At 48.6% G+C, this 14,737-nt stretch overlaps 1 protein-coding gene and 1 long non-coding RNA gene across 3 annotated transcripts in view; one reads left to right on the top strand and one right to left on the bottom strand.

Moving 5' to 3' along the window:
• Positions 1 to 14,737, top strand: part of LOC115098191 — a 100,211-nt gene that overhangs the window by 34,138 nt on the left and 51,336 nt on the right. The gene's annotated exons all lie outside the window — the stretch shown is intronic.
• HNF4A (hepatocyte nuclear factor 4 alpha) overlaps positions 1 to 14,737 on the bottom strand; it is a 167,915-nt gene that overhangs the window by 110,483 nt on the left and 42,695 nt on the right. The gene's annotated exons all lie outside the window — the stretch shown is intronic.

The raw sequence follows: 14,737 nt of genomic DNA, 5'->3' as shown, positions 1-14,737 counted from the left end.
CAGTAAATGCCCTTGCTGCTGGTTACATATTGTTTTGCCGGGGTCAACGCAGATCCAGCCCAGCCTTCTGTAGCTAGACAGGTGAACCCTGCATGAAAGCTGAGGAGGATTAATGAAGTTAAATTGTGACAGACTTTATAACGTGCTACCCACAAGCCACGCTTGCAGAGGCCCCAGGCCATGAGAAGTAAACAAACCATCTGTACTTTGCTAAATCTGACAGTCAATAACCCCAGTCAATAACCCCAGTACAGATTTAGCAAAGTACAGATCCCAGCTCAATCAGAACCAGAGCTGGGATCTGTCACCGTGAGCCTCTATTTGCAACCATCTGGGAATTTCCTGCCTCCCCTATTTTAAACAGACCCTCCCCTCGGTTCCTGGTCTGGTCGACCCCAGGGAAGGAGGGAACAGGGGCGGTTCTACAATATGGCGGGCGCTTCAGGCGGCAGATTTTTGAGGCCGCAAAAAAAAAAAAGCCTCTCTCGGAACGCCGCTCTGGCGCCCGCCTCACGCTGCCTGCCAATGTTCCCTCTAAGCCGCATGGGAGCGCACGGCTTTTCTGGAGGCCGCGCACAACTTTTCTACCCCTGCATCGTAAGACCAGCAGGGCCGTGGTGGAGCTCATCCCACCGCGGCCCGAAGCACAGACAAGACCCTCCCAAAGCTTCGGGTGCCCCGCAGCGTTAAAAACTCGCACGAGTAGCACTTTCTCTATTGCTGATCTCGCGATGCACGAACTCAGCCTGAAGGAAGTGCTAGCACCGCAAATTGTTTATATTGCGGCGCCTGAACAGAGGAGGCAGCAGAGCAGGCTTCAAGGCCAGTAGCAGCAATCGGCTCCTCACCAACATCTCTGCAGCGCGGTGACAGGGAATTGAACTTAGACAGCAACCAACAAAGGCCCTGACTTTGGCGGTTTGGGAAACTAAGTATGGCGCAGCAGATACTACCATAAGCTTGCCGGGCAGACTGGATAGACCGTTTGGGTCCTTTTCTGCAGTCCTTTTCTATGTTTCTATGTTTGATGTTGTCTGTTTTGAAATATTTTATTGTATTTTGAGAACATTTTAAAAAAAAAATGTTGATGTCCTGTTTGTCAAACATGAAATCTATATGTAAACGGGAAAACACCGTTTTCCCCAGGAGGAGTAAGCCTGTGTCTCCTGTTGGACAGGGGGCACGGAGACAATGCTATCAGTTCAGGTAATGGAGCCCGGAGTTAAGAACCAGCCACACCAGTAGCTAATCCACCCGCTAATGCCCCTCCTTTACACTCCCCCTCCCCCCTTATGAAGCAGGAGTACGGGCAGAACTAGGCCCACAGGCAGCAGCGGCAGGGCCAGCACAAATACAAAATGGCAGAATCAGGACACGGGGGAGCAGGATTGACACGGGAAAAGCAGGATGACCCTGACCGCCATCCTGATATATGGGATGACACAGGAGAAGCGGCAGCAGAAGCAGCGAAGGAGATGGAAAAGAGGGAGGGGGCGACAAGAGCAGAGACATCGGGATAGATCACCTCCCCAGTATTGGAAAGGGAGTCAGAGAGGTCAAGGAAAGGCACGGAACAGCATCCTTTTCCCAGAATGACAGGATCAGAATTTAAAAAAGAGAAATAATAAGAAATCAGAGAAACTTGAGGAGCCTGAACGTATGTGTCCCCTCAGAGAGGTACCGGTAGGAAGGGGAAAATATAGGGTACGCTAGTAGATCCCTTACTAGTGCAGAAGTCAGAAGTTTCCAGAAGGAAATGAAATCCTTACTGGAGGACCCGACAGGGCTGGCAGATCAGGTAGATCAGTTTTTAGGTCCTAATATTTATACGTGGGGGGGGGGGGACGACAGACGGACACTAAAGTCAATTATGGGTATCCTGTTCACGGCAGAAGAGAGAGCAATGATTAGGGCGGCTGGAATGAAAATCTGGGAAAGAGAATATCAGGGACAGCAAGATGCCCCTGCAGAACAAAAATACCCCATATCGGTCCCAGGGTGGGATAATAATACAGCAGCAGGAAGAGGCAGAATATGCCACATGCTGGACAGGCAGCAGGGAAATCATGTTGCCCATTAAAATATCAGAGCCTAAGACAGTTCCTAAAAATGACCTTCCCTGGGAAATAGAGGAAAAGAAATGGGACGCCCCCTGGATCACTTGCCACAGTTAGATCCGGTGCTTGCACTCCCTCGTGCCCCTTCCCCTCCCCCGGCGTATGAAAGTGAAGGTGTCAGGGAATCAGACGCACACCCAATAGTTAAGGGGCTTCGTGGGGAGACTGATGGGGATACAAGAGCAGATTGGGGTGCAGTAGAAGAAGCTGCAGCCAGGGCACAGAGAGAGAGAGAGAGAAAAAAAGAACAAAGACACCGGCACGGTGCCTCGGGGCTAGATAAAGAATTAAAGCAGTTAATAAAGGATACAGAGCAGTATCCTTTCCCAGATGCTCCGGAATCTGGGGCTAGGAGAAAAGATAAAGGATCGGAACCACCAGAGAGCTCAGCCCCCTGTATCCCCTGAGGGAGGTATCCATAGAGGAGTCATTGAAAGAAGCACAGAAAGTGTTTGTAAGGAGGGAGGAAGAGAGACAGGGACAGCGCAACGAGAAAGCGCCCTACCTGCCCACCCAAGAAAACAAATAGAAAAAGGCTCCCTCAGGAGAAGGGAGCACTGGAGGAACAGGGCCAGCAGGGATGGGATCCCGAGGCCAGGGAGAAAGAAGCTTCTGTCCCGGCAAGGAAACTTCAATAAAAGTCCAGGGGCTCAGTACCCCTGGCATAAGGGGGTTGAGAGGGATGGGATCCCCTCGCCCCCAGGAAGCCCGGGAAGGATGAGATCCTAATGGGGCAGGGTGTTTTCATTGCAGGCAGATGGGGCACTTTAAGAGAGAGAGTGTCCCCCAAATGCTGAGAGAAGAAAGAGTTTTCTCAGTGGTGGAAAATGACAGCGATTAGGGAGGGTCAGGGGCTACTTACGTTTAGGTCCTGCCGGAGAAAGAGGAAATAGCCTTTTTAGTGTATACTGGAGCAGCCAGATTTTCAGTGGTAAACCTACCAGTAGGGGTCAGTATAACGTCTCAAAAGTTGATGGTTTCAGGAGGTAAAAGGGAACCTCCTTTATATACCAGAGGCAGGGGCTTCAGTACAAGCCCTGGGTTCAGAGGTTGTTTTGAGTGTGGATAAGTAGGGCACTTTAAAAGGGGAGTGCCCCGGATATACAAAGAGGAGAACATTTTCTCCCCGGCTGAGTTCCTGGAAATAGGAGAGTCCAGGGCTACTAGCGCTAAAGTCCTGCCGAGAGCCCTTGGTAAATTTAAAGGCAGGACCAGAAAAAGAGGAGATGGTTTTTTTTAGGCGATACAGGAGCTGCTGCTAGGCCTAGCTCGATGCCATCCGTTTGCATATTAATCAGGAAAGTGTTTTTGTCAAATAATAAACTGATTGCATTGTAAAGTAAAATATGTAGTTAGGTCTGCGGTAAGAAAGTTTGTTTTACTGTAGCCTCCCCTCAGGAATTCACTTCTCTCTGCAGAGATGGGAAAAAAAAAAAAAAAAAAAAGAGCCTTGAGTAGGAAGTTTGCTTTATTCCTGTGAAAGTTAAAATGCATTCATTTTGAACAGCGGGGTACTAGTAAGTTATTGGAAGGGAAGAGTAAGTATTTCAGACGGAGTGAATTGTGGCATGGTGATGCATGAGAGAGGAGGGTGAATGAGTTGTTTAATTGGGTGGAGAACAAGATGTCACGCCACAGCTTGTGGCAGTGTCTCCTAGAGGCATTTACAAGAGAGACAAGGGAGTAGCTTTATGCAGGCACATTATAATGATAGGTAGGTTAGCCTAGGAATGTGTTGAAAAATACTGTTCAATCCTCTCAATTACAAGCACTACAGGGTATTTATTTTTACAGAGACCAGAGCCTCAAACGTTAAAAACTAGTAGGCAGCACTGATTATGCATGCTTGTCCTTGAAACTATGAATCTTTTATTGATGCTGTTATTCCCGAGCCATGGTCCGGTCCGGAGTTTTCTGATGTTACCAAAGAAGGAAGCGGCGGCTTCATGTACCTGGCCATCAGAAAACTACCACCCCGGAAGCCAGAGGAATCAGTCAGCAGATAAGGCTGCTAAATCAGGGCTATGCCAGAGTTAACTCAAAAGAAAATGTTGAGCACGCTGAAACGGAGGCAGTTCAGAAAGAAGCAGGAGCCTGGCTCCTCCCCCACGGGTGCCAGATGCTAAACAAGCCACTAGTACAGGAAATGATGGCAATCCTCCACCAGGGGAGCCTCGGGGGAGCTCAAGCTCCCTGCGATGCAGTCCTTAGAAAATGTGGTTGCATAGGAATTTACACAGTGGCTAAACAGATTTGTGAGAGATGTTCCAGACGTCAGAAAATCACTAGGAAAATTTTGAGAAAAACAGCCCCAGGGGGGAAGGGATTCAGGCCTAAGGCCTTTTCTCAAACAGATTTTACTGAGCTGCCCCCGTCCCAGCGACTCAAATTCTTACTGGTAGTTGTGGATCATTTCACTGGAAGGGCTGACACAAGGGGTTATGAAAGTGCTCTTGGAACAAATTATACCACGGTATGGGCTGGTTGACCACATTGACTCAGATCAGGGGAGTCATTTCACCTCCAAAGCCCTACAGGGGGTAATGGGAGGGATTGAGGCTCAGTTGGTACTTTCATACTCCCTGACACTTCTAGTTTTCTGGAAAAGTGAAAAGGATGAATCAGACTCTGAAATAGCAAATTTCTGAAATTATGTTAGAAACTAAATTGCCCTGAACTAAGCGCTTGCCCCTGGCTTTGCTAAGGGTAAGGACCCATCCCAGGAAAGATATAGGAGTGTCTCCCTATAAAATGATGTTTGGATTACCATATCTAGGGGGGAAAGGGGAGATCCCCACCTTTGAAACTAAGGATCTGTTTTTAAGATTCTGTATACTGGCACTATCCTCTTCTTCATCCTATCTAAAGCACAAAGGACACTTGGCTCAGACACCCCCATTGGACTCCATGGTGCACCAGTTTCAGCCAGGAGACTGGGTGCTGATAAAAGTGTGGAAAGAGTCCAAATTACAACCTAAGTGGGAAGGTCCGTTCCAGGTCCTGCTGACCACAGAAACTGCCGTCAGAACGGAGGAAAAAGAGGGGACACATCACTCCCGTGCCAAGGGACCCGTGGAACCACCTCCTGATGCCCAGGGATCAAAAGCAAACGGACTTAAAGACTTGCCCAGAGTTGCCTGTCCTCCTCAATTGGATTGTGGAGAATACAGACGACCCGCTCAAGATAAAGATTGCCAAGAAAGGCTGAAAGAACTCTTCAGTTACATATATGGACGATGATATGCTAGAGACTCTTTTGGCTTGGGACCCAGGCCCAGACGACAATCCCGCCTGGGACTCCATAACCAGATTTGATGCTTTATGCGCACCTTTGATTAATGGGTGGGCGATTGGGCCCTTACATACTGTGTGGCAGGGGAGTTTGGGACTGAAGCAATTGGGATAGACAGAGGGACTACACAGCTCACTAGACCAGGAACAGGGCAAACGGTATCTTAATGGTACATTACATACACAGGTCCAGATGGTAGGAGACATCCCTGGTATTTCTTAAGAAGACGGGGGACGAGGGCACTTGAATTTTTTTGAAATATTTCGTGTAGGAAATACTCACCTCTTGGGGGCAGTTAGTAGAATATTTTATTAAACTGGCGGGGAAGTTCGTTGACAGACCTCTTATGTGGGACCAGGAAGGGTTAAAGGCGACAGTTATAATCCTTTCTCTAATAGTATTACTAAGAACATAAGAACATAAGAAATTGCCATACTGGGTCAGACCAAGGGTCCATCAAGCCCAGCATCCTGTTTCCAACAGTGGCCAATCCAAGTCACAAGTGCTGGCAATTACCCAGACATTAAAAATAGACCCCATGCTACTAATGCCAGCAACTAGCAGTGACTATTTTCTAATGATAAAGATTTTCTATTGATTAAGAACTTATCCAAACCTTTTTTAAAGCCAAATCTTCTGGCAATGAATTCCAGGACTTAATTGTGCACTGAGTGAAAAATAATTTTCTCCGATTTGTTTTAAATGTGCTACTTGCTAACTTCATTATTTTCCTGTTTTGGAGTTTTTTCCACCTGATTCATATTTAAATTTTGAGCCTCATGACAAAAATACTTATTAGCATATGCATAATTTTCATTTTTATAATCATTTTTTTCTTTTTGTTGAAAATTAGAATGTGCATTTAGGCATTTCTCACATTAGTATCTGTTTCACATTTACGTATTCAAGTTCTTTCATGATTTTGTAAACCTCTATCATATCCCGCCTCAGCCACCTCTTCTCCAAGCTGAACAGCCCTAACCTCTTTAGCCTTTCCTCATAGGGGAGCTGTTCCATTCCCTTTATCGTTTTGGTCATCCATCTCTTTACTTTCTCCATCGCAACTACATCTTTTTTGAAATGTGGCGAGCAGAACTGTACACAGTATTCAAGGTGCGATCTAACCATTGAGCCAAAGAGAGGCATTATGATATCCTCCATTTTATTTGCCATTCCCTTCCTAATAATTCCTAACATTCTGTTTGCTTTTTTGACCCTTGGTTTTGAGATTTCTGGAACTTTTATAAAAACTGGTTGGGAAAGTGGGTAAAAGAGAATGGGGATAAGAAGAGTATGGACACTGGGGATTCTTGTAATACTGTTGTGTCTGGAATACCACCCCCGGAACCTGAACCGTTACCAGGCTCAGGACAGACTCCTTGAAAGTAAAGGTTATCCAGTGAAACAGTGGTTCAATGTGACTCGAGGTAATGCACCCTTCACCTTCACCTTCATTTTTGATGCCTGCCAGGTATTGAGGTGTGGGACTGTCCGCTCAAGGCGTGACGTCATGACGTTTGGCGTCACGGCATGTGACGTCACATCTTGAGCGGCCCAATTGCATGCACAGGGGCCACTTTCGCCCGTGCTATGCGTCTATCTTCGCGGGCAGCTGGAGGCAGGGGAGGGGAGACGCGGTCGTCCTCACTGATGTCCGTCTCCGAAGGGGGGCTGCAAAAAAAGTAAGTCGCTTCGTCGCTTTACACTGCCAGTCCCCTCTCCCCTCCTCCCGGAGCAAGGCTGCTTTTCGCGCCTTGCTTTGGGAGGAGGGGAGAGGGGACTGGCAATCCCGTGCGTAGGATTGCCCGTCCTCTCTCCCCTCTCTCTTGCTACTTTTTTTTTTTTCGCTTTTTCGCTTTTTTTCCCGCTTTCGTTGCTTGCTTCGGGAGGAGGGGAGAGAGGGCTGACAATCCTGAGCGTCGGAGAACTGTCCACTTCCTGGTTCCTGTCATTTCAAATGTCATTTGAAATGACATTTGAAATGACAGATACCAGCGTGTCCGTGAAGCGTTAGGCCCGCGCACCCAGGTTACTGTATAGGCGCTGTATAGCGCTCTATACAGTAAAATGAGTTGCGCGGGCCTAACGCTTCACGGACGCTTCTTAGACGCAGCTTGCATTTGCAAGCTATTTACATACAGGATCGAGCGGTAGGTGAGCTGGACTGTGCGTGCGGCAACCGCGGGTGCGCCGGGCACTAACGCAGCTCTTCCTACCACTCGTTACTGGATTGACCTGCTTGATAGAAACTCTGGTGGGATCCTCCATAGAAAGGTCCTATGGGTTGGGGGCAAGTGTGGCAGAAAGGGATCCTCTAGCAAGGTTCAGAATTGTGTTTACTGAAAAAAAAAAAAAAATTACTCTTGGAAAGACTTGCCCACCATAAAGCCATTCGAACCACCCCTAGATGATCCCAAGATAGTAAGAGCCATGACAGTAGACGAGTTAAGCAAAACCCTAGAGATAGAGACAGGATATGGAGAATGGAATGTCTGGGTGGAATGGGTGAAATATACCCACTGCTCAGATTGTACCGGTTTCCTTTGGGTGGGATAACAGCCCTGAAGACATGGAGCGCATCCTGGCCCTGTACCAGGAAGAGACGGCTTGGAATGACACCGAATGTCCCCGCATGGCTCTCCGATTCCCTGCCCTGAAACCACAGCAGCAGCAGCAAACACCTCCTGTATTCTCCCCAAGCCCGGGAAGGCATGCTTCTTGTATCTCAAGACAGGCAGTAGGGCATTCCCGGCACTTAGGAGAGCTGGGCACTTGTAGTGCTGCGCGAGATGTGTCAGAGGCAAAGGAGAGAAAGACCTACTCGAATCTACAGGTGGGCCGGATGGACTTGTGGTGATACTGCGGAGGAAGAAGGCTGTGGGTAACGTTACCCCCCCCCCCACACACACACACACACATGCGCAGTGGTACAATTGGCAATTCCCTTCCCCCTGGCATTCAAAACAGACATAGAAAAAAGGGGGAGGTTAGCAAGACAAGGAGCATCAGTGGCCAAGCCATAATAGACAAGCTCACGCCTAGAGGAGGGGACAACAAAGTGAAGGGATCCTTTGATGATGGCATACACGATAGGAGTCCCGAGGGGGGGTCCTAGTTACTGTAGGCTGTTGTATTATTCCTTGTGTGAGAGGATTAACACAGAGAGCGATTGAGACAGCACTTGCCAAAAAACGATTCCCCTAGGACCAACCTCTTATTCAGGTACAATGAATTGATGGAGGAAAAACACGGAAAGGGCTGTAGAACAAGGGGATATATCAGGAATTGGTGGGAGAACGGGAGATTTACCAGGAACTGGAGAGGGAAGAGATCATGTACCAGGAGATGTTAGGAACACTGGAGGAAGTTCCTGAGAGGTACCATATGTGTGAAATAGCAACAAAAGTGTAAAAATAAAGAGGAGGGATTTGTGAGAAATGCTTATAATGTTGCTATTGCATAGAGAATAATGGATACAGGGTGCTTTAAGTTGCTTTGTGTGTCTGATATTGAAGGCCTACTCTATGTTGCTATAGGAAATAGGAATGCTGCTGGAAAATTGGTTCAGAGCGCTGCCAAAATAGGGCAGGAACAACGGACACTGGAATTGTCTTTGTAGACAGTGGACAGAACTGAAGTTGCAGCCTTTGCTTAGAAGAACAGAAATCATTTAGCTTGTCTGACCCAGCTTCTGCAGAAAAAGGAAACTGACAGAGACAGGCTCTGCAGAGTTGCTGGTTCAAGCAGAGCCCAAGCACTTTCCCCAGAAACCCCCTATTAGAAACACATTATCTGATCCCACCAGGTCCTGAAGGCCACATCATGAACCTATAAGCAGGAGCCAGGCCTATGGAAGGGCTAGAGAGAACCAAAGTCACGAATTAGCCTGCACAGCTCTGGAAAACGTCATTTTCTTCTACAGAAGCAGTCAGCTTCACTTCTGCTATCTGTACAAGCCAAGAGAAGCTGGGCTGAGCGCTAGTCCCTCAGTACAAACTCCCTCCCTATGTTGCAAAGGAAGCAGGTGCAGTTAAGAGATAACGCTACACTCAGTAGAAGTAGAGAGCAGCAGACTCTCCCCCCCCCCCCTCCTCACACGTACCCCTCCCGTGGGCAAGCTTCTAGCAGAAACAGTAAGGCCAGGCCTCTCACTGGTGGCAAGAATATGATGAGGAATATGCCAGTGATGCACTGTCTGCCATCTCTCTGGGAATTCTGACCCTTCCTTTCTCCCCTTCTGTAGCATTTCCAGTCACCGGAAGGGCCAGACTCCAGGGGGACTCTCTGCCCACCCATGACCCCCTCAATGATTTGACCTGTGCTGTGCTTTTGGGGCGGGGGGCACCATCTCATCCCTCACCTCGGGCAGCAGATTGCCTTGAGCCGCCCCTGGGAGGGAAGGCATCTGCCGCTGCTCTGGTCATCCCTTTTTCAGCACAAAAAAAGTGTGGAGTAAAGATCACACACCTATAAAGCCACTGAGAAAAGAGGAAAGTGTGGCACAGACGTAGACTGTTCTACCGTATAAACCAATTTGTATATTTATTTGAGGTGGTCAGGAAAACCAGAGTTTACAAATTCCCTCTAATACATAGAGAGAGAGCTCTTTCTCTCTGCATCCCTTTTTCAGACCAGTTTTTGCAATACATTTATAAGTAAGTGCAGGGCACAGGGCCTGCCTGGAAATTCAATGTCCGTGGTTTGGGCTGCCATGCAGAGGATCTGGGTTCAATTCCCAGGCCTGGCTTCTGCTTCTTGCACTGGCAGGTGCTGGGAATGCCCCCGAGGCAGCAATTCACAGCTCCCTGTGTGGGGTGGAAGTCCCAGCCATTGCTTAACGGTGACACCTAGTGGTTAGAGTTAGGGATGCAGGCGTACCGGACTCCAGAGAGACCTGCAGCCTGTAGTTCCTGGCCAAGGAGTGTCCTTGTGATGGCTGGGCTAGGTGATGACTTATGCAAGAGGGGGGAAACCCCTCTTGATTTGTGCATTGCAGGCTGCTCTCTGCTCGGCTTATCTTCAAGGCACTTTCTTTCCCCTGGAGTTTTACAGGCCTCATAGTTCAGGCTCGTCCCCCCTTTCGCCTCTCAACTGTCTGGTTGCTGAGAGCTCTCTAATTCCCCCAACCATCCCTTTAGCAGCCCTGGGAGGGCCAATCTGGTTCCTCAAGAATAAGGTCTCCCCTCAACCAGCCGGTTCCCTAACAGAAGCTCTTATATAGTCTTGCCTGCTGCTCGCCACAATATCTGCCTGTGGCTCAAAGGACAAGTCGCAGGCCCACCAGGCCACCAGGATCAGGGCCCATCACAACCTTACAGTTGTCCCTTACAGCTGTGAATGAAGGCTCATGGTACCGTAACAGTGACCAATTCCAGTTGAGTTGGAAGCCCATAGGAGCAGGCGGAGATTGTCAGGCCAGAAACAGAAATGAAAATACGGTCTGAGACAAATTCTCCAGTTATCAGCAATGATGTTCATGTATCGTGTAGGTTGTTATGAAAATCGAGTTTTCTTTCCTTTCTCCCAATTCATGTACTGAAGTCCCACCATGGCCTCAATCACTCCATTGCAGCTTAGAAGACATGAAGAGCTAACCTGCTTCAGGCTATGGGTAAAATAATCCTTAATAAAGTGGGTCAAAGTGAGCAGAAACTGTCAATAACGTGGGCCTAGCAAAATTACTGTCAGCATAAAACAAAACAATGGAATATATTATTATGAGGTACTGCTCCCCTTAGGGTGGGGACTTCTCTCCTCTTTCTAGAGATGAAGCACAGACCTGGTTTGTCTCTTTATTTCCACTCAAAATTACATTATTTACAGGTCCTAGCTAGGGTTGCCAACTGGCTCCTGATTTTCAGGACAGGTTGATCCAGTCCTACTTTTACTCACCTGCATGCAGGTACTTATAGTCTCACTTTTGTAGGGAATGCCATAGGGAAATCAGAATAAGTCCCAGCATACAATGTGGTAAAACCAGGACTGGATCAACCTGTCCTGAAAATCTGGAGCCAGTTAGCAACCCTAGTCCCAGCTCAGTTCTACAGCCTAACGCATCCCAGGCATGTAGATAAGGGGTTCAGTACCAGCCAGCATAACTCTATGCAATGAGGAAACATGAGGATGTGAATGAAAAATGAGGATGTGAATGAAGAGTGGGTGGCTCACGGGAACGATGGCTACTACCTGGTGATAATACCCTTATTCAATAAACATACACACGGTTAATGTGACTCCAACATTGCTCTAAGCTTCAGTGGCAATGAGGAAATGTGGAAAAAAGGATTTTCATTTACAAAAAAGCGGGGAGTAGCTTGCTTGTTACGGCGGTTACTACCCCAAACCAAATAAGCCTGATACTTCACTTTCAATGCATATCCAGCATAGCTCTCTGCTTCAACGGCAGGGGGGGAAAGTTTGACACTTCACACATATCCAGCATAGCTCTCTGCGTCAATGGCAGGGGAGAAAGTATGACACTTCATGCATATCCAGCATAGCCCTCTGCTTCAACGGCAGGGGAGAAAGACCGATACTTCACTTTCAATGCATAGCCAGCATGGTTCTCTGCTTCAACGGCAGGGGAGAATGAAGAAAGGTGGATCTAAATTCAGGCAACAATCAACAAGGATTGAATTACATATGGGCCAATACAGTAAAGTCCGCTGTGCACTTTCCTGTGTGCGCGATTCACTATTCAAATTAGGCCCGGCGGTAAAAACAGGCAAAAGGAGGCACTAGGGACACTAGCGTGTCCCTATGCCTCCTTTTGGACCGGAGCGGCGGCTGTCAGCGGGTTTGACAGCCGACGCTCAATTTTGCCAGCATCGGTTCTCGAGCCCGCTGACAGCCACGGGCTCGGAAACCGGACGCCGGCAAAATTGAGCGTCCGGTTTTCGAACCGACAGCCGCGGGCCGACTTCAAATTTTTTTTTTTTTAACTTTTGGAAACTTTCAGGACCTCTGACTTAATATCGCCATGATATTAAGTCGCAGGGTGCACAGAAAAGCAGTTTTTACTGCTTTTCTGTGCACTTTCCCGGTGCCTGAAGAAATAAGCACCTAGCTTTGGGTAGGCTCTAATTTCTGAAATCAAAATGTGCGTCTTGGCTGCTCATTTTGTTTTCTGAATCGTGCAGGAATACCTAATAGGGCTATCAACATTCATTTGCATGTTGCGGGCGCTATTAGGTTCGGGGGGTTGGACGCGCGTTTTCGGCCCCTTACTGAATAAGGGGTAACGCTAACGCGTTGAAAACGCCCGTCCAATAGAGGGTTAACAGTGCGCTCCGTCGGAGCACACTGTACTGTATCGGCCCGATAGTCTGGATAAACAGACAAGCATGGGTGTAGCTTGCTTATTGCGGCGGTTAATACCCCTAACTAATTAAGCTATTTCACTTAGATGCAGTTCCAACACTGCTCTCTACATTAATGGTGGGGGTGGAAGGGAAATAGAATTAAAAAGGTTACTAAGAGCCAAGAGAAACAGATAAGTATGTGAGAGAAAAAAAAAAAGCGCGAAGGCTTGCTGGGCAGACTGGATGGGCCATTTGGTCTTCTTCTACCGTCATTTCTATGTTTCTATGTTCAATCCTTGTTTCCCCACCTTGCAAAATCCCTAACAGCTGGCTGCCCAGTCTTTTAAAATGGAAATTCCCTTCCAGTGTATTGGCTGTCATGCCATCCAGTCTGGAGTAAGAGTTCTGTCGTCTTAATGGCATCCCAGCTTGCTTCTCTCTACTCATCTCTGCCAGCTGTCTGCTTTCTTCCATATTTGTTTCAGTTTTCTAATTACATCTGCTGTGCCTGTACCCAAGTTAGGTTCCCTTGATATTACAGTTCCTAGCAAGTTTTGCTCAAGCCTGATCTCATCTCCTCTCTGGTTTCCACTACCTGCTCTAGAGCTCCCTCTAATGACCAGCTGCCCAAAATTCAGGAAAGGCATGCTGTGTGTGCTCCCGTACAAACATGGGGCCAGAAGCTGCAATATCACCTGCCTGCGGTAAACAGAGTTATTGCAGGGAAAATGAAAATATTTTCTGATCCCAAAATCAGGCACAACACAGGTATGTTAATGGCCTGCCCTGCATGCAAGACAGCTCATTGGCATGCAAAGGAGTAGTGCAGTGCACAAAAAATCTTCAGCTTAGCTAAATTTCTCCCAGAATTGGCAGGCAAATGTGCCTACCAATGTTTACTATTAATATTTTGAAATTATGCATTGATTTGTTTATAAAAACAATGCGGGAGATGGTCAAATAAAGCCAGATGGCAAGCACAAATAAAATTGACCAATCACCTTAAATTTCTTTATTAAAATGTTCAATAAATTAAAAACAAGCTTGCCCAAAAGGTCGCCCGACTCAGGCCGAGTTTCGCCCACACTTGGGGCTGCGTCGGGGTCTTAGTCCAGTCAGTGTGCTGTTAGTTCTTGGCTATGCGCCTTGCACCAGGACTCCCGCAATCATGAACCCTAAATCCGGTCATCCGTCGCCAACGCCATCTCCGGGGAATCTCCAACCCTGGCCAACCTTTGGCAGCTGCAGGGCTGAGAAAAGAGCTTTCTGTAGCCACGGGATCAGGGCTCTTCTACTGGGAAAGAGCGCAAAAGCTCTGGGTCCCAGGGGGAGTCACACACCCTTCCGAAGACACCAATCCCCCACTTTTCCAGTCTAGGTGGGAGCCCTAGCTAGAGAATGAAACATTCCTAGGTGGGCCTGATATTTAATCGGAGCCCACGGGTTACCTGGGGGAGGGCCGGACAGCCGGGCGCGTCGCGTGACGTCATCGGGGCGCGCCGCGAAGCGCGTCGCGTCCCGATGACGTCTGGGCATGATCCAGCCCCAGTGGGGGCGTTCCGGGGCTAGCAGAGCAAGGAGGGGCGGCGCCGATGCGAAGCGCCGCCCCTCCAGGGGGCGTTCCGGTTGCCGGCGTCATCGGCCCCGATGACGCCGGAGCCCAGATCTCCGCCCCTTTGGGGGCGTTCCTGCGGCCAGCGAAATCCAAAGGGGCTGGCTCGGCCTGATGACGTCGGTTGGGGTTTAAAGGGCCGGTGCCTCGAGGCAGCCGGCCCTTTTTCCCTGGAGAGCCGTTTCCCCACCCTCCCACCCTGTAATGAGTTGTAAGGTGTAATGGAGATAGGAGACGGAGACAGAAGGGAGCAACGCAATGTCGCAGCTGGGGGCGGGTACCCGGGCCAATAGGACTTAGGGTAAAGGGATCAGCCGCGGGCTGACAAGCAGATTGCCGGAAGAAAAGGGGGACCATGCCCGGAGGCAGGGCCCCCCTGCTTACTACGTGGCGGGGGGCCGGTGAACGGAAGTCG

Source organism: Rhinatrema bivittatum, chromosome 8 (genome assembly GCF_901001135.1).
Source record: "Rhinatrema bivittatum chromosome 8, aRhiBiv1.1, whole genome shotgun sequence".
NCBI classification, from domain to species: Eukaryota; Metazoa; Chordata; class Amphibia; order Gymnophiona; family Rhinatrematidae; genus Rhinatrema; species Rhinatrema bivittatum.
The sequence above is the reverse complement of the archived record's forward strand: the minus strand, read 5'-3'. Positions and strand labels throughout refer to the sequence as shown.